The sequence below is a fragment of the Microtus pennsylvanicus genome, chromosome 3 (assembly GCF_037038515.1).
Source record: "Microtus pennsylvanicus isolate mMicPen1 chromosome 3, mMicPen1.hap1, whole genome shotgun sequence".
In the NCBI taxonomy this organism is placed as follows: domain Eukaryota; kingdom Metazoa; phylum Chordata; class Mammalia; order Rodentia; family Cricetidae; genus Microtus; species Microtus pennsylvanicus.
This window is the reverse complement of record NC_134581.1, coordinates 108,974,989-108,994,029: the sequence shown is the minus strand read 5'-3', so window position 1 is coordinate 108,994,029 and position 19,041 is coordinate 108,974,989. Positions and strand designations below refer to the sequence as shown.

The 19,041-nt window shown below is 37.1% G+C and overlaps 1 protein-coding gene across 2 annotated transcripts in view; it reads right to left on the bottom strand.

The window, feature by feature from the left end:
* Positions 1-19,041, bottom strand: part of Cntn5 (contactin 5) — a 1,171,096-nt gene that overhangs the window by 117,347 nt on the left and 1,034,708 nt on the right. The window lies entirely within an intron of this gene.

The window sequence follows — 19,041 nt, the reverse complement described above, 5'->3', positions numbered from 1 at the left end:
AACCACTGAGCCAATCTCTCCAGCCCCAGCGTGATTCTTTTTAACCTATAATCTCTGCTATTTTAGCCCTATGTGAGACAACAGGTCTAGGTTTGCTGTATACCTGTGGCTATTATTTCAACACTAGAGGGCGATGCAAGGCCAGGATTACCTACATCCACGGCAGTTGTGTTGCTTGTGAACAGGGGTGGGGAGAGGAAAAACTAGAAAGGATATATTTTCCCAAAGTCTCTCCCAGGGAATAGGGTAGACACAGATACTTTATCCATATTTGCAGGTCTCTCTCAAACATTGTCATTGTGTGGACTTCTTGTAGCTCTGTGCGGGGTCACTATGGGGAGATGAGCCCCTCCAACATCATACCTGTCAGTACCACAGAAGTGTCATACCTTGAGCCTACATCCTGCCATGATAAGATAACCACTGAGATGAAATCAAGACTCACTGCTGGCAACAGTCTTGAAATAGACTTGTGGTCCATGACTACCTGAACATGCCAGAGTTAATGTTGGTCACTACACAAATTCAACAGACTGTAGTTACTGCGGTACTTGAGATACTGAAGTATCCTAGAGGTGGCCCTTAGGGTCTGCCCATGGTTAAGTTTCACCAGACAATCCAGCACTGAGTTCTATTTCCTGTGCCAAGTACCTTCTATGATTCTGAGTGAATACAGTCCTGCTTCATTCTGAGCTGTCCCAGGATGGGCCACTGTTCAGAAAGGTAGTGTCTTGCCACCAATTTGGGAGATGAGCAGAGTTGTCCCAAGTCTCAACCTCACAGAACTTGCATGCTTTCTGGTACATTTAGGCTCATGCAGTGATGCAGGGCCAAACTCAGGAAAGAGGCCTGTGCTACTGTTGACTTTGCTTCTCTTATATAATGCTGAATTAGTGGTGATACACATATGCATATTTTAGCTTGACTGTGATGGGGATTCAATCCTTGTATTTCAAATTTTAGTAGATTTGGTTATGTAAAATAAGGGATGTTAGTCTCTTGTCTAGAGAAAAGCACATTTTTTTTTATTCTATAAACATTCTGTTGTATTTGGAAGACATCTTAATAAGAAATCATTAATAATTTACCAGGACCTTACATATTCAAACGTTTCTTTAGCCAAAGCAAGAGATTCTGGTTTTAGATACTCCCCCTCCCATCCCCAATTTGGAACTCCTTCTGCATTGAACATTTTCTAATTCTAAAAGCACCATGAGGTTTTAGAACATCTTCCATGAGTTAAGGATGCTTGCAATATTTAAGAGAGAAAAATGTGACTTTGGTCTACTGGTGATCACTAATAAGACCTGACTGGTGTTGGATGAAATGTTTTAAAGTGATATTTGATGTCATTTATAGTGTTAGTTAGATTTTTGTTTTTGAAGAAAAAGTAGAAGGTCACTGAACTTTAGAATTAGGTTAGGAGCATTTAGAATCTTTGGTTTTAAGCCTCATTTTGAAGAAGAGACCTTGGAAGATGTCAAGGGTCATGCATGGGCCTGAAGCTAACAAGAAGCAAAGTCAGGTCACCACTCAACACAAGATCATCTTTCTGCTGATCTCTTAATAATGCCATCACGCCACAGAAAACTTTCATGCTAAAGAACTTCCACAAAAGCTACAGTGGCTTCTATTCCTTTTTATAGTTTTAGATTTTGGAGAGGTAGTTTCCTTCAGTCTGTCTCTCTCCAAGCTGGCATGGAGCCTACTATGCAGCCTAAGCTGTTCTTGAATTCACAACAATATTAACCTGATGACTCCTTACTTTCTATACATCCATAGTATGTGAAAGCCACAGTCATAAGCATAATATCAAGAATGGATAACTGAGGAAGCAGAGGACTGCATGATTGTATGCTGCTATTCTGTTAGGTTGTTTTCTTTTCTCTTCGCTACTTTCCTTAGATTAACTTCTATTATCACAGCTATACATAATAAACTTGTAATTTAATTCTAGATTCTGATCAATTTTGTTAATTCTTTGTCTCCAATGGTTCAAGTTTCTGTAAAGATGGCAATATAAACAACACATCAATGTACTAATTAAAATCCATGAGAACGGGCTGGCTAACAATTCTATTAATTCACTTTTGTCATGGGATATAAACTATCTTCCAATTTTAGACATATTCATATTTGTTTAAAGTTATTCATTAATAATATATACCTGACTTTTTATAGAAAAACCAGTGCAAGTATGTAAACCACTAAAACAATTTTGATAGAAATATTTAACATGTCTTATTAATGAGCCATGGGATTTTTGGTTTGTTACTTTCCCTGGAATGTTATATTCTAACCAGATAGGGTAGTACATACTGTCTTTAAGCTTTTTCTTTTCTTTATTTCTTTTTTGGGGGGAGGGGGTAAAATATTGATTGGTCCATTAATTTTACTTTAAAACTAACTTTCCCTGCTAGTTTCTTCTAAATATTAGCAACTTACTATTAACAAATAACGGACAAATAATTTCCCACCAGTCCAAAACAGAATACAAATCATGTGATATGAGAAAGGGGTACTCTAACTAGATCAATTTCTTTGGCTTTAATGAGATAGTGACTGGTGAGTTACTCTGAGCAGTTGACTTATTTTTTCTGATCATTACAACATGCTTTGTCTTTAAATTTGTGGAAATAATTGTTGATTCATTCCTTCACACATGACAGCAGACATATAATCTACATACCAGTTTTTTCTTAAGAATCATACCATAACTGAATAAAATAATCATTTGACATTGATATTACCTATGTAGACTATGCAATAGATAGCCACAGCAGGAACCCCAAAGTTTTCCATGCCTTCTTGGGCAACCTTCCACTGTGGCTCTGTGCTTTACTGAGTGGCTTTCATGATTCATGAAAACATACAGATGTTTGCATGGGGTGTACTTTGCAAATTGTTATTTTGAAACCCCATGTTAGCCCTGTGGCATAACTTGAGCTTGATTTGGGCACAGTGAAAAAGCAATTTAGAGTGAGTGACAAACCATCCAAGTTGCCACTTTTCTCAAGCAGCTCCTGGGCCACTGGAGAGTTGACTGCAATTAGCATTAACGAGGCCAAATGAAGCCAGACGCAAACCATTTTACTGAATTCAGCAGAAGTGATTGAATCACAGATCATGGCATTTCATTTCCACCAGAACCTATCTGAAGTCTAAGTTTGGAACTATAACTGAGTAAGACTTTAGTGATCCTGTCACAGGGGTCGTGATTTGGAAAACTTTAGAAATAGTTGCCAAGTAACAGCTGATCACCTGGTGATAGGCAGCACAAAGAACCACAATACTTAGCAGTTTCTTCTGTGAAGAGGTAGAGCTTTTCATTTGAGTTACTAACGACTTATTTTAGCCAATAGAATATAACAGGTTCCAAGTGTAACTCTAGTTGGTCTTGGCATTTCTGCTCTTGGGTCTCACATCGTTGAGAGTTTCATGCAAAGATGGCCGAGCTAGGCTGGGAGGTGATGAGAAGCAGGGGGCCAACTGTACATGTAGCTTTTCACATATCCAGCTACTTCTCCAAATTAGGGCATTAAAGCTGAATGACAGCTGACTGCTGTGTTTTGATGAGAGGAAACATGAGTTCCAGGTAAGTCCAACACAAGTTGCCAACCCACAGACTCATCAACTACATAAACACTTGTTTGAAGCCATAGGGTTTTGCTGGGAAAGCTGAGCTTCACTATGGTTTTGCTGGGAAAACTGGGGTGAAGACTGCTTAATACTCATTTGAGCATAGTTATGATATCTACTGTTTAATTTCTTTTGCAAAATTTATATCACATTTCTTATAACCATGAGAAGTACAAATCATTAACATTCACTTAAACATTAAATTTTCTCCTCTCCAATTTTGTTAAATCTATACTCCTTAATTTAAACATTAAATTTTCTCCTCTCTAATTTTGCTTAAGTCTATACTCCTCAAAAATAGAAATTAGAGAGCAATAGATTAGTCTGAGTGACATTCTTATGAGCTAAAATGTGGATATAATAGCAATATACTCAGAAAAGTTAAACAGATAAACCCCCCAAACCTCCTTCACTCTGTCTGTCTTTTTCTCTGAGTCTATGCAAGCCTATCCTGGCCAAAGGTTGATCTCAGGTATTGGCTCTCAGGATATTATCTACCTCAGTTTTTGTTACAGAGCAGGCTAGGCTGACCAGCCAGTGAGGTTCAGCCTGTCTTCACTTCTTAAGTCCTCAGTTACAAACAGCAACCTTTCCAACTGTTTTTGTGGGTGCTGGGGATGGAAGTCACATGCCTGTGCTTGGGATGCACATGTTGTTGTCTGAGCTATCTCCCTAGAACTTGACTGTTCTTTTAAAAACATATAATGCATATAGGGAATTCTTACTGACAGGCTTGCATAGCTACATCTTTTTATGATTTTTTTTTTAAAGAAAACACCGGAAACTCCAGAGCATTTGATTCAAAACCAGTAGCATGCGAGGAATACAATGAACAAATCTGTTTGAGTAGTCTTTCACCTCAGGAAAATACTAAAGTGTTTCTCAGTGGGCACATTAGAAAAACCAACCAGAATGCATGCTCTGGGGACACTTACAGCATCCTATTACTATATGTAATAATACCCTACAACAGAGTTTGTAGAGATGCTGTTTGAAAGGCTAGTATAGTCATAAATAATGAAGAATTTGCTAGGTTTCTTGGTACATAATTCTTACAGTTTAAAGACAGTCTTGTACCGTAACAGAAAATTCAGTCTAAATGACTCTAGTTAGTTTGACTTCAAAATAGGACATTCTTTTGATTTTAAGAAACCCTGAAGATAAACACTAAGAAAAAGTTGATTTTAATGTAATTAAAAACTATTAGTCACTATATTTCTTACCTTCTACTAGTTGATTAAGCAGACTTTAGTAATGAGCATTATTGACTACAACTGATCATTAATTTTAAAAATAAATGTTTCAGCTAATGTTATGGCTGTTTAGTAATTTGTATTTCTCTTCTACAGTTTATTTCAATGGTACACTATCTCAATTCTATGAAGATTATCTTACCAAGTAGTTTTTATTTTTTTATGCTTTTATTTATTTTTTGGGGGGGGGTGGGAAGTTCAACCTGAAGGCCAGAAAAGCAAAACAGTCAGTCACAGGCTCTATTTTTAATTGATTTTATTGAGTTATACATTTTTCTCTGCTCCCCTAACCTTCTACCCTCTTCCACGGTCCCCATGTTCCCAATTTACTCAGGATATCTTTTCTACTTTCCATGTAGATTAGATCCATGTATGTCTCTAGGTTCTCTAGGATTGTGAATTGAAGGCTAGTTTTCTTTACTTTATGTCTAAAAGCCACTTATGAGTCAGTGGATATAATATTTGTCTTTTGGGTCTGGGTTACCTCACTCAATATGGTGTTTTTTAGATCTGCCCATTTTGTAAATTTTAAGATATTGTTATTTTTGTCTGCTGTTTAGTATTCGATTGTGTTAATGTACCACATTTTCCTTATCCGTTCTTTGGTCGAGGGGCATTTAGGTTGTCTCCAGAATCTGGCTATGACAAACAATGCTGCTATGAACATAGTTGAGCACATGCCCTTATGCTACGATTGAGCATCCTTTGGGTATATACAAAAAAGTGATATTGCTGGGTCTTGAGGAAGGTTGTTTCCTAATTTTCTAAGAAATTGCCATACTGATATCCAAAGAGGATCTTACCTCTACTCCAGTCTGAAATGGCGATCCTACCTCCAGGAATTTCAGAATGAGACTGCGTGTGAGAGCTGTCTCCTCTCTCTTATATTCTTCTCTATGGCTTGGATTAAACCAAGTAATTTTTAAATCTACCTGTCTTCTTGAAAGTATTTCAAAAGAAGAGATCATGTCTAATTCAATAATTTATACCCTTTCTTGATCAGTGCGGACCACATTAGAGTCAATACATATGTCTCTATAGAGTGAACAAACATTAACATCTCCCCTCCAGGTGGTAGCAGATTCACATTTTGGTGGGGGCACTAAGACCTCTGTTTTTTTATGATCGAGTTAATAGTTTGTTTTACATATACAGTTATCAACATATCTGCCGGGCATGGTCCTAGGTGCCGGCAGTAGAGAGGAGAGTAAATGCTGGTACTAGGAGAAGATGTGCAGGATGTAAAGAAATAAAGTGGCAGAAAGCAGACATCCTGACCTCAGTCCCTCTTTTTTTCCATAACTGTATTTTGTCCTCAGAACTGCTTTAGAATCAGAAGCAGCATCTATATAATGGGCACACCGTGCTCAGAAAATCGTTATCGCAACAACCTTGAACTCGGAATCTTATTGTTGTTGGAGTTACTTTCTAGTTCATGTTTTTCACAGAAAGGTTCAAGCAACATGTAAATTCCTGTAAAATACCTGCAGTTATACTATATAACACACACTTTACCTTTGTTTTTAATTTAGAAAACTCTCAAAATAGTACTTGCTAGGCACCCATACTACAACATAATTAAAAATTAAAAAAAAACACAGGCATTTAAGTCTTACAGGTGGAGTGGAAAGCCATCTTGGATTTCACACAGTAATATATTAAGTGAGTTTCACATGCATTGTGAGGGTTTACCTTTTTAAGATGTTATTATTTAGGACCTTATTTTTTTTTCTGTGTGCTTTCCTTCTAATTTCCTTCTATTCTGGTCATTGTTTTGTTTATAAAATCCTTTGTTCCCTTTTCAGAAAAGATTCTAGTATTGTTTGGCTTCATAGTCAACTCTGGACTCTGCTTGAATAGGTTGGATAAGGTGTTACTTAGAGACCTTGAAAACATTATACCAATTCTTCTTACTTCCCTGAAAGATTTTATGCTTCTTAAAAGCAGCCCCCATCTCAGCTGTATTCACATGCCTCCCATGGGTTGCTTGCTATTAATTAGTGCAGAGTCCTCCCTTCCTGGACCACTGCCTGTTGGAGAGGTACTAATTAATCTTTATAGAATGCAGATAAATTTAGAAGTCCTATATTGTACACTGATAAATACTCTTCTGGCCCATCAATTAGTCATTAACCGTGATGGTATCTGACATAGGAGCTGTGAAGAAAAGAAGAGAGTGCAAGGTACTGGAAACCAGAGAAGAAAGTATGTCTACCTCGGTGGGGGTGCGATGTCAGTTGTCATATATACGAATATGTTCAATATGTGGGAAATAACTGTTTTTCATATGTACTGAACTCTCTAAGTTGTCTGTTTCTGCTTTCCTTATGTAAGACTATAAGATGAAGATGGGGAATGAGCTGCAGTCCAATAACAGCTATTTATAAACTTTCCTATCCCTCCACTTCTGAGGGAGAAAACATTGTTGAGACGCCGCCTGGTGAGCTCTTAAAGTTAGACTTACATTGTAATATGATAACAAGTGCTTCATGAAAGAAACGGATTTGAAAAGCCAAAAGCTAAATACATCATAACACTTAGGCATCCTTTAGAATTTAACACAAAATAGATGTCGAAATTGGCACAGTGAAAGAAAGGCAGGATTGCAAAGATATCTTGGGGATAATGGCTTCTCAAAAGTCTAACTCTTTGTAAGTTACTTTGGGAAACAATGTAGCAGTCATTCTAAAATGTGGTGCTTACATAGCAATAGAGTGTCAATTTGTAAAATCAAGTCATATTCACTTTCAAAATTCTAAACCTTATGTAGGATCCAATAATGTGGCAATATTTTGCTTATTAAGACTTTCAAAACTACAAAAAATCTAGTATACTATTTTCCGCAAAGTGAAAATATTCATGTTAAGAGTACTATTATATTATACGTCATCTCACTCTGCAGGTCAAATTATACCTCGATTCATAGATGCTTTGCATCCACTGATAGCAACACAAAGCCAAGTAGAACCTGCCATATTTATTACTTTCATTAAGAATGCCCATGATCATGATTTACAGAGAAACTACCTTCATCATAATATTAATAACACTTTAATTTTGTAATGAAGCAAAGTGAATAAAAACTATCAATGTTTTCTATCACTAGAATAGAAATGAATTACGTTATCTGTTTACCATAAAAATATGTGGCTGTTATAATCAGCGTTAGTTTCCTGTTGCCCTAAGTAGCTAGATTTTAGTCTATCCACTGCCTTTTCAACTGAAAGGTTAAGCATATTTTAAAGTTTAATGTGCAATGAATAATTCTAAAGTTTAGAAAATAAGCATGCTTCTACCTTCAAGAATTATAAAATATAGCCGGGTGGTGGTGGCGCACGCCTTTAATCCCAGCACTCGGGAAGCAGAGGCAGGCGGATCTCTGTGAGTTCGAGAGCAGCCTGGTCTACAAGAGCTAGTTCCAGGACAGGCTCCAAAACCACAGAGAAACCCTGTCTCGAAAAAACCAAAAAAAAAAATTATAAAATATAGAAGAGGAAAAAGTCAAGCAAACAACCATTGTTATATTCAATACTTGCTGTGTTGGAGGATGCAGAAGTTGTACGAGAAGAACCAGGAGAGAGATGCTAGCCATTCATGAGGGCAATAGAGGACTTTTCACAGTGTACAAGTAAGAAAAAGTGTTATGAGTATAGGTCACCTTGTCAAACTTTTTTTAATGAGAGTTGGTATGTGTTGTAGTTAAACAAAATGTAAAGGAAAAATGGTAGATGATGATGAAATTTGAAAAGTAGACTGGAATACTAGAGGTATGAGCATGTGGTGTGTGTATGCGTGTGTACATTTGTAAGCCCTCATGTTCATACAAATGTGAGCATGAAAATTTATTTGTATTTGAATATGATTGCATGTTTTTTGTTTTTAGAGGGTACGTGCATGTGCGTGCATGTGCATGTATGTGAATGTGTGTGTGTGTGTGTGTGTGTGTGTGTGTACATTGCTGAAATTAGTTGAGATGGGGCAGTATAGTATGGAATAGGTATGGTATGGTATAGTATGGTTTGGTATGGTATGGTATGGTATGGTATGGTATTCCTAACATTGCCCTGTTAAGACCATCATGATGCAGTTTTAGCACAGAAGTCTTTTCACTAAAGACTAAAACTTTAGCTCTGAAATCTCTGTAATAAGTCACATCTCATGTTGTTTTGATCTTCCAATAACTGGAAAAGGTTGTTCACAAAAATGGTTGACTTGGTGCTGGAGTGTAGCAATGAAAGCCACAGAGGAGTGGGCTTTCATTAACAGAAGGTGTTATTCAGAATACCTGGGAAGTAGATATTTGAGTATGTGTGGCCATGCGTTCTCAGTAACTTATATAAACTTTTAAGGAGTTTGGTGGTTTTATCTGATAGTGTGTGATTTTAATATTTTGATAGCAATTAAGAAAGCTTCGTCAGCTAAAGAGCTGAGATGCCAGGGCAGAAATGTGACCTCACTACAGCCTAGGTGTTCAGGGGCCATGCGAAGAACAATACCTAGTTGTAGTTATTTTTCTTTTGAACTTTGAAACCCAAAATCAGATTTCTGGTACCCATCATTACAACATCGTGACATTAGAGTCAAAGAAGCTTAGCTGATAAAACCTGTCTGTGAAACAAATGACATTCAGGCCCCTGACTCCGTTTCCCATCTGATACCCACTTTTGTCACTGGTGTGACCTGCTTGCTCTTGCTGCTATAGGCATCGAATAAGGGGCACATAGGAGAAAAGAGGGGTTAAAGAGTCCCTGACATAAATTTCCACTTATATGCCTCAGTTTAGGCCTTGCTAAATTAAACTTGGCCCAAGCTGCTTTTGCATCCTGAATTCCTAGAGTCTAAAATATCCCTAACTGATTTATATCTACCTGCAGGTTTCACCTAAGAGTATAACTAAATGTTTGTGGGACACAAGTCAGAGCAGCTTGTTCTCAGCCGGTCATAGGCATCTAATTCATATGACAAGTGGCTGTCTTCAGCAAACCAGGTGACTGATTCCAGTGTTCAAGGAGGAGTTTGTTTACACCTCAGCTTGGTGGAGCTCACTACACGTCTCTTCATTCTGTGTACTGCCTGATTGACACATAAACTCACATAAACTCTCACATAAACTCTGCTAAGTTTGGTTTGTGTAAACTTTCTTTAAATAGTCTGAACCAAATAAGGAAAGTCTTTTAAGCTTATTCTAAAACAATTAGGCTCTTAGGAGTCTGAGCTCTAGAACTGCTATATATGTGAGTGTATATCTGAATTTATTTCTGTTTGTGTATGTACACACACACACAGAAAGGACCAGAAAATTATTTTTTTATAATAAAATATACCAATAACAGAAAATGAAAACTGAGAAACAGACATGGCAGTGGACACCTGTAATCCCAGCACTCAGTAGGTGAAGTTATAAGACCCAGGGGCATTGTTCAGTGCATAGTGAGTTTGAGTCTCATAAAGGATACATGATACCTTGTCTAAAAAAAAGAAAAAATTCAATGTAAATATAACTGTATAATCACACTAAAATATTTACAGTAAGAAGCTCTGTTTTGAAGGGCAATAATTGATTTTAGGTGAACTTGTTAAAAGTGTTACCAGAAATGAACAAAACTGACTAATAGGTCCTAAAATTGCGTGAAGAACATTTATCTACATTATTTGTGAAATAATATAATTTAGTGATATACTTGATTAATTAGTAATGTTAAAATATAATCTTACTAAACTGTTTTAGGTTTAAAATGTTGTAAGTTTTTTAAAATATAATTTTGAGGTTGATTCTTAATTGAGCAAGAGTTTGGAACATGGAAATTATTCACATTTTGGAAAGTTATTGATCTTTATGAAGATTACTTTTTCCCATCAAAATTTTTTATATTATATGGCAAACTATCTACAGTAAGAAAGTAAGATGACATTTCAGAAGTCTGACACATTGCAGTTTCCCATATATACTCAGTAGATGAGAGAATATTTTTAGTTTGCGATCACTCTGCCTATTTCTAAGGTCGGGGCAGGTTGCTTGCTTTCATTTTTGTTTTTAGTGATGGCATTTGGAATCATGCTTATCTTAAACCAGAGAAGTGGACTGGCCATGGAGATCCCTTTGCAAGTTCTATGCGGATTAATACTTGTGAATTAATGAGGAAAACAGAATTGGAGGTTCAAGTGTGTGATCACATCAGAGTCTCAGCCAATCCCACAGGGAGCACTGGGGCTGAAACAACCCTTCAGTACTTTTTTTATCTGGGCCAGGAGACACATTTTCAGAATAGCCCTACACGCTTATTGCTCCTACAACTAAGCACAAACTTAGGGAGTAGAGCACATGAGGTTCTGTCCTTTAAAACGAAAGCAATTTCCAGAACGAGACACAGTCAAATGTCAGTCACCTTCCATAGCTACTAGATGCCAGAATTCCTGGTGGAAGGAAGTCCTAGATCTAAGACCCTAGAACTCACACTATGGGGTTTGCTAGCATGGTTAAATAATATTTTCGATAGGGATAGATACATTAGTCATGTTTTCCAAGTGATTTCATTGAACAGGCTCATCAAGCAAAAAGAGCAGCGAGAGGGAGAAGAGAAAAGACATGTTTGGAAAATGCTGATTTGTAAATTAAGCCTACTAATCAGTTCTTGTTCTATTTTATTTCTTCTGTGCAACTTGAAATGCTGGGAGGATGAGAGTGTAGACTATGATGGTAATTTGGGTCATAATTTTAACAAGAAAATTTGATGTGAGAAGAGAGTATTCATGTTATAAGGAGCCCATTAGCATTCTTAAGTATTTCTTTGGCTAATTCTTCTAAATAATAGCACATATGTTATTTATACAAAGTTTATTGTCTTGTGAAGATAATACTTTGTGGACTATGGTAGGGAAGATGCTTGATTATCAATATGCTTGATTATCAAGACCTACAGATTATTCTTCAAGGTCCAATCATAGGAAAATTCATTAAAAAATAAATTAGAAGTTTGTCATGAATTATGAAGTAAATAGTTTGTCTAAGTAATTCATTGTGAAAAGTGGTATGTTAGGTGAGAATAAGAAACAAGATAAAAATGAATCTGTGTATAAACTTGTGTCAAAGCTAGCAGATACACCAGGAAGAGCTACAACAAGTTCCTGGCTTTATTTCGGGTCACAGAATAGACACAGAACTTCTTCCAGACAAATGTATCCTTCAGTCACACTGAAAGCAACAAAGCCAAGACAAGTACAGGATTACAGACATTCAGCTTGAGCTTTATTTTCATAAACTACAACCAGCAAAGAAGAAATTTTCAGAGACACGGAGCTGGACCTGTCTGTTATCTATATATAGATATAATCTATACCTATGTCTATAGAAATAAATTTATGGGCTTAGAAGCTAGAGGTTATTAAGTGTATGGAGTTTACAATCCATGATAGCAACCCTGATTAAAGAGAAAGACCAGTGTCCATTTATCACTCTCTACAACCCCCAAATACTGACCTAAAAATCCATGGGGGCAAGTCTGTGCCTCCCTCAGAGACCATAGAACCAAGGCCATCAAGGTTCACAAGTAAGACTTTCTTTCACCTTAGGAAGCTTGATTTCTGCTTTGTACCAGACCAAGCAAACAAAACTAAAACATTGCAGAGATCCCAGTAACTATTCCCATTCTATGCAGTTCTGACTATGCAGTTGATGGACTAAATTTGTGTTTTTGTATGTGTGTGCATGTGAATATACAGTTTCTGTGTGAACACGCGTGTGTGCTGGCTCATGTGCATGCTTTTGGTCACCATAGGAGGACATTACATGCCCTCACCTACCACACCTAGTCTTGCTGCCTTTAGAAAGGTCTCTCCTGAAACTGTAGCTGGCCATTGGCCAGCCAAGGTGGTGGCAATTCTCTTGTCTCTGAATTTCTCCACTGCTGTGATTTTAGGTATGAACAGTCATGCCTGCATTCTGTTTGTTTGTTTTTGTTTTGTTTTGTTTTGTTTTGATATGGATGCTGAATGTCTGAGCTTCGGTACTCATGTTTGCACAGATGTGTTCCTAAGCAGCAAACCAACTCTTCAGGTAAGGTGAGCTTTAGTTAAATGAGCAAAATGTGCTGATTTTATTGGATGACTAAGCCAACCTTGTCCTATATAATGAATTTATCATCAGATTTTATCAGTTTTTTAAAATGTTTAAAAATGCAAAGAGTCAGCCTATCTATTTTGTCTAATATTTTGCATCATTGGCATGGTACTTTTGTCTTACTGTGCTTCTGGCTGTATTGCTGTGTACAGATCGCACACTGAGAGTTAAAGAAAGCGTTCCAATTATGGACTGTCTTAGAGGCCAATAACCACAAACTGTGGTAAAGGGGAAAATGTCCTTGCTTTTTATTCAAAATCAGTTAAGAAGGAAAAAGAGAAAAAGGAAATAAATTATTCTGTTTGCAATTATGTTTTAACAGAAAATTGTTTCTTTTAGTCCTAATGACATTAGAACCTCTGAAATGATGGATTCATGAAACTAAGAAAATGATTCATGCCTATTTTTGCTTTCCTCAACAAACACTGGTGGAGTGGCTGGTTTGTGGGCGTCTTTGGGGCACAGAGACAAAAAGGTGATGAAGCATGTGTTAGACTCCACTTTTTTGATCTAGAGTTCAAAATGATTTAATTGTAAGACATTAGATTAAAGTAGCCAATGCTGATATATGATCATATGAAATATTTATGCACACTGGAAGAGACAGGCATTACTCCCACTACTGGACTGATATCTACTCTGACAAGGCAGTGTTTCTTAACACAGACAGGTGGGAAGAACAGACCCCTCCACTTGGGGTCATCTAAAAACTCTGAGCGCTTTGAAAATAGCCACTTTCCTTGTCAGCTGCCCAGAAAATCAGTTGGTGGTTATTTCGTGTTCAGTCCCACTTAAACATTTTGTAGGGTATTGGGGAAAGCTGGCATGAAGCAATTATGCCACAGGAGAGGACTACTGGAGAGAACAGAAAGTTGGTAGACTCCCAGGTTGCCAGGATCCAGATATAGACAAAGAGCCAAGAGCAGATGTTACACTGGTAGGAAGACTGAGTTTTAGAACACAGCGTTGGAGGAGAGCAGAACATCCAGGGGCCCAGATTATTTTGTAAGTGTGAATATTCCTAATGGCCAGAATTAGTCAGAGAAAATGGGTGTCTTGTACTGATATGCTCCAGTTGATCAGTGTGCTGATTAGGGATGCAGTCCTCCAAGACTCCTTCATGCTGATTTAATGAAGAGACTCCAGCAGAAGCCTCGAGTTGTTCCTAATACCCTGCTGTCCTGAACAGCATGTCTGAAGAGTTCGTTGACTTTAACTCCAGTCATACTTCCTAGAAATGGAATGGTCCAATCAAGAAATCATTCTGTTCTGAAGCATTCACTCCTCAGTTAAGATACTCATTTCCCAAAAGACAGACAAGGAGCGGAGGCATTTGTACCAGGGAAAGAGACGTGCTGGGAACGTTTCATCTGAGGCAAAATCCTCTAGGTACTAAAGGTTTTTATATTATGGCTTTTTATTCACCTACAACTCTGCAGAACCCATGGCTATAAATTAGGCATGCTTATGATTCTTAGACGTGGGAAATGGGTTATTAAATCACTAGTTTCAGTACCACTCCTAACTAAGGAGCTACGGGCAATATGTAGCTGCAGGAGAGGGAGTTGACTATACTTCAGAGGAAGGCCACACACTTAAGAATATATAGGCATCATAGATGGGACTTAATGAATTAAAAAGAAAAAAAACAAGAGAGGATACACAGTTGACTGTGTAAGAAAAGGATTGGATCTAGGAGGAATCGGGAGACGGAGTTAATATGAGTAAAACATGCTGTATGAAATTCTCAAAATCTGCTTTTAAAAATGAAAGAAAAAGTATGAAAAATACAAGGCAAATTCTCTCCAGACTGTTTTCTGACAGTCTGCTCTGACTGATAATGGAACTGACTCTGGAAGTGTGTGAGTTCCTTATTGTTGAAGAGCCACTGTAAACACTAACACCCAAAGAAGAGCCAGGTACCATTTGGGTCAACTCTAGGTCTTTGCTCAGCACTGAGATGCAGAATCCCTTCTCCAGCCTTGATTTTCTTTCTCTCTTTTTGTCTGTCTTATTGCTGCCCTATAAAGTCTGTATCATGTAGAATAGACAATGTGCTTCATCAAATAATATAAATTAATATGGTTGCTATGAGAATCAACAGTGTGTGTGTATCTTAGTGATTGGCAAACAATAGGTAGTCATTTTCTTGTTTATCTCTATAAGAAAAGATCATATTCCTCTTTCTTGTCTGGTTTCCACTAACATTTGACTATTACAAAAATTAGCAATTAATATTCTTTCAATTCTTTAAATAACATCTCATTAAACGGAGGCAGGCATCCAATTTACACTCATTTAGCCCCAACTCTTAAGTGCCAGGATTATATACATGTGCCCCCACCCCTAGCCAAATTTTTTTTCTTTGTTTATTTTATGGTCATATTTTTCTTGAGTTACTTAAAGACCTGCACAATCTGTATACTTGTTAAAGGCAGGGATCAATGATTCTATTTTCATTTCTCATGAGTTTTAGACAAAGGTTGGGAAAATATTAGGCAGCCAAAGAATACAGTAAGGGTAAACTTTAAATTAGAGTCAATATACTATGGTTTTTAAGTATATAGCCTTTTAAACTTCTAACCAATTTAGAATTCACTTATGTAGCCTTTAAAGTGTGACTCCTCAATTTCTTTATTTCCCCCCCAAAATTAGAATGAAGTCTATATCCTAGCTCCCTATACTTTTTAAAAATGTGATTGATGTCTTAAACAATGTTGCCTTTGCTACTTTCTCTTAAAGTTACTCAATGAGTATTGACTTCTTGTCTACTACAAACCCTCGCGGCGCTGTGTAGATCACTGGTTCTTCTTTGCTCTGAAGACATAGTTCAACCCATTCTGCCTTTTAGCTGTTGCTTGACATGTTCGCTCTTTGAAATGATGCAGTTTTCCGTAGGCACCGGGTGAAACCTTGCCCACCCAGCAGCTTTTCAGATAACAACCCTTTCAGGCAGCTGCATGCTTAAATCACCATGTTATACCAGATCTATTTTTCTCTATGTACTTGCATTGTTCTCTCTTAGGGGTGAAGGGTTATATTTTAACTATCGGTTAACAACATCACTTAGCATTGAATATTTTTTGATGATGGGGAACCTCCACCAATCACATTCAGTTTTGGGTGTGTTCCCCTTGGGAGCAAAGAATACAGATAAATCTTGTGGGTGCGCTCCCCACTTCCTCTTCATTTTCCTGAGCTCCACCGGAACACTGGCTTTGTAAGCTCCCCTTCTTCCTTTATTAAAGCTAAATATTTTATATTAAAGCTAGTCTGGTTAATTCTAATTGCCGGCCGTTTACCCCCTCCCCCATCATTTTAAGAACAAATTTACTTATTTGCCCCATTTCATTTATTTATATTATTAGTCAAAAGAAATTGAGTAGAATTTGATGAAATATTTATGGATAGACTGGCCCCTTCTAGTGATGTTTTTGGTAATAGACTCACCCCAAATCAGCCAGCTTACCAGGTTTCTAAACCAAGGCCTCAGGAAAGATAGCAAGCAAAACAGAAGTGTTCCATTGCTGTCAGAGAAATCCTGTTGTTTGTTATGGAATTGGAAAAATTCCATCAATTTCCATTTATTCTTTTTAAATGCACTCCTAAAGCCACTGTCTATGTAAGACATGACACATACAATATATGGAGATATTTTTAAATGCACTCCTAAAGCCACTGTCTATGTAAGACATGACACATACAATATATGGAGATATTTTTAAATGCACTCCTAAAGCCACTGTCTATGTAAGATATGACACATACAATGTATGCAGATATTTTTAAAAAGTCCTACACAAGGATTTAGTTATAAATTCATATAAAAATACAGAACTAATAAATAAATGAGTTGAAGGGGTAATATTACTATTAGGATGTATTTCTGTATCAGTGGAGATGCTAAATATTATCGGTGAGATCTTCCCATTCTTCAGCTTGAGGTTTGGCTGTTTCAATTTATCCTAGTGAGTGAAAATATACTAAGGCACTCTTTCCTTCTTTTCTTTCTCACTGCCCTCAGCCCTGCCCTTGTCACCCACTGGCAGCATCACCAGGTAGTAGCAGCAGGTGCAGGTAACAGCACCCAGAGTTTCAGTCAAGGACTTGCTCTGTGTTCTTCCAGGTGCCACTTGCCTTTCCTAGGATCCTTAATGTTCTATCTCCAGAAGATCTCTAAGCCTAGGCTTTGGTATTCAGCGCAGACTTAGTAACCATACTTTTCTTCCTGCATCCCTGACTTCCTGGGTGTCCCCCTAAGCCTCTCTGGGAGAGGTCTGCAACAGCTCACAGGGCCTCTCAAAGCCTTCTTACTGATAGCATTTCAAATCACTCCAAAGCACCAGTGCTGTCCAGACATAAACCTGCAGGGAAGCAGGGGCAACGGGGAACCTCACGCTGCCTATATCCTTAACACAAACCAGGGTCTTAAATACGCGAGGGATTTGTGACGAGCAATTCCTTTTACATTTCACAGCTTTGCTTCTACAAAATATCTTAAGTACACACCTATTTCTAGAAATCATTTCCAATATGTTAAAACACAAGTCTTACACTGCCTTAAAGCTAGAGATTTTTTTCACTCCAAAGATTAATTATAATAATGGCTTATGACTCTGCACAAGGCTGGCATAGAGCAAGGGGCCAGTTTTGCATCTCTTAAGGAAAAGATTGTGTACACACACAAAGAGCATGGATCAGGCATTCATGAAAAACACCAAAGATATTAATTTATAGAAATGATATCGGACCAAAATGGTCACACCTAAGAGGCAGCACCCAAAATTCTTTTATTTTATAACATTTTCAAGTCCATCAATTTGTTTATTGTTATGTTAAGATGTAGGGCATGCTTCTATGTAGAAAGTCATTGATCATTTCAGATATATTTTACTTTATATGATTATTGTTAAAATGAATATTTGCAGCTAATCCTGAGAAAACATATTTTATCAGTCTATTTTTGTGTAGATAATAGTTTGAGTTCTGTTTAATGATGTGATTAAAAATGTTATGAGTGTATAATTAAGTCAAATCAGAGGAAGAGAAATCCCACCCAAGTTGTAAAAAAATGAACTTGGTACGATCTAAATATTTTATATACAACTTAACCAACTACAACTGGTTGCTCAATAAGACAATTAGAAATTCAGTTAGAATGTGCTTCTGACATAGAGTCTCCCCTCTTAGGTGCAAAGTAAACTGGCGTAATTTGGATAAAAGTGTTCAATTTATGTCATATTGGCAAATGCAATAAAGTCCATTTTCCCCTTTATAAATGAAAGGATTTGATTGGAATTCAAGTTGAGAAGAATTGAAGAAATTATCTGGTCCAGATTTTTACTTCCTGTTGTAAGAAGATGGCTCTAGGAAGCACCTGTAGTTGACAAGGGATGGAGTTGAGCTCCGTCCAAAGAATTACTAACTTTAGCTTTAAGACCTTTTTCTTCCCTGATATCACAGAATTAGTTTAAGCTAAGTCCTATGCAAGGTTACTTTCACCATTTAATTCATTTTCATTTTTACTTTCTAGTGTTTCTCAAAGTATTTTTAGAGAAACAACACCCTAATATTAAGAATAATATTTAATATTACATTTTTAGAGAAAAGTGTAGTTGGGCCAAACTTGTTAGTCAATATAGAAAGAAAATTGAGGCCCATCTCACCGCCCTTACCATTTGTTCCCTGGCCTTTCTCGCTGTCTTGCTAAGCTGCTCTTTCATGTCTCAATGAATCCGTGGAACAGTGACTTTCTCTCACTTCCTTATGCAGTTCAAAAACCGATGTGGTCTGTACTATGCAGTGCACATAATTTATCACCCTATTTGATTGATTACTATCAGATATTTAATATTAAGTATTACTAAAATACAAAGATTGGACAGACAAGAAAGATATATGTCCATGAACATTTATTGGAAGCTAGTGAACATGTATGACTATGTGTTGTGGGTTTAACCTTTATAACTTCCAACAAGCTGGTGAGCCTCCAAAATTTTCACTACTTTGTAAGGAGCAGGGAAGACTCATTTA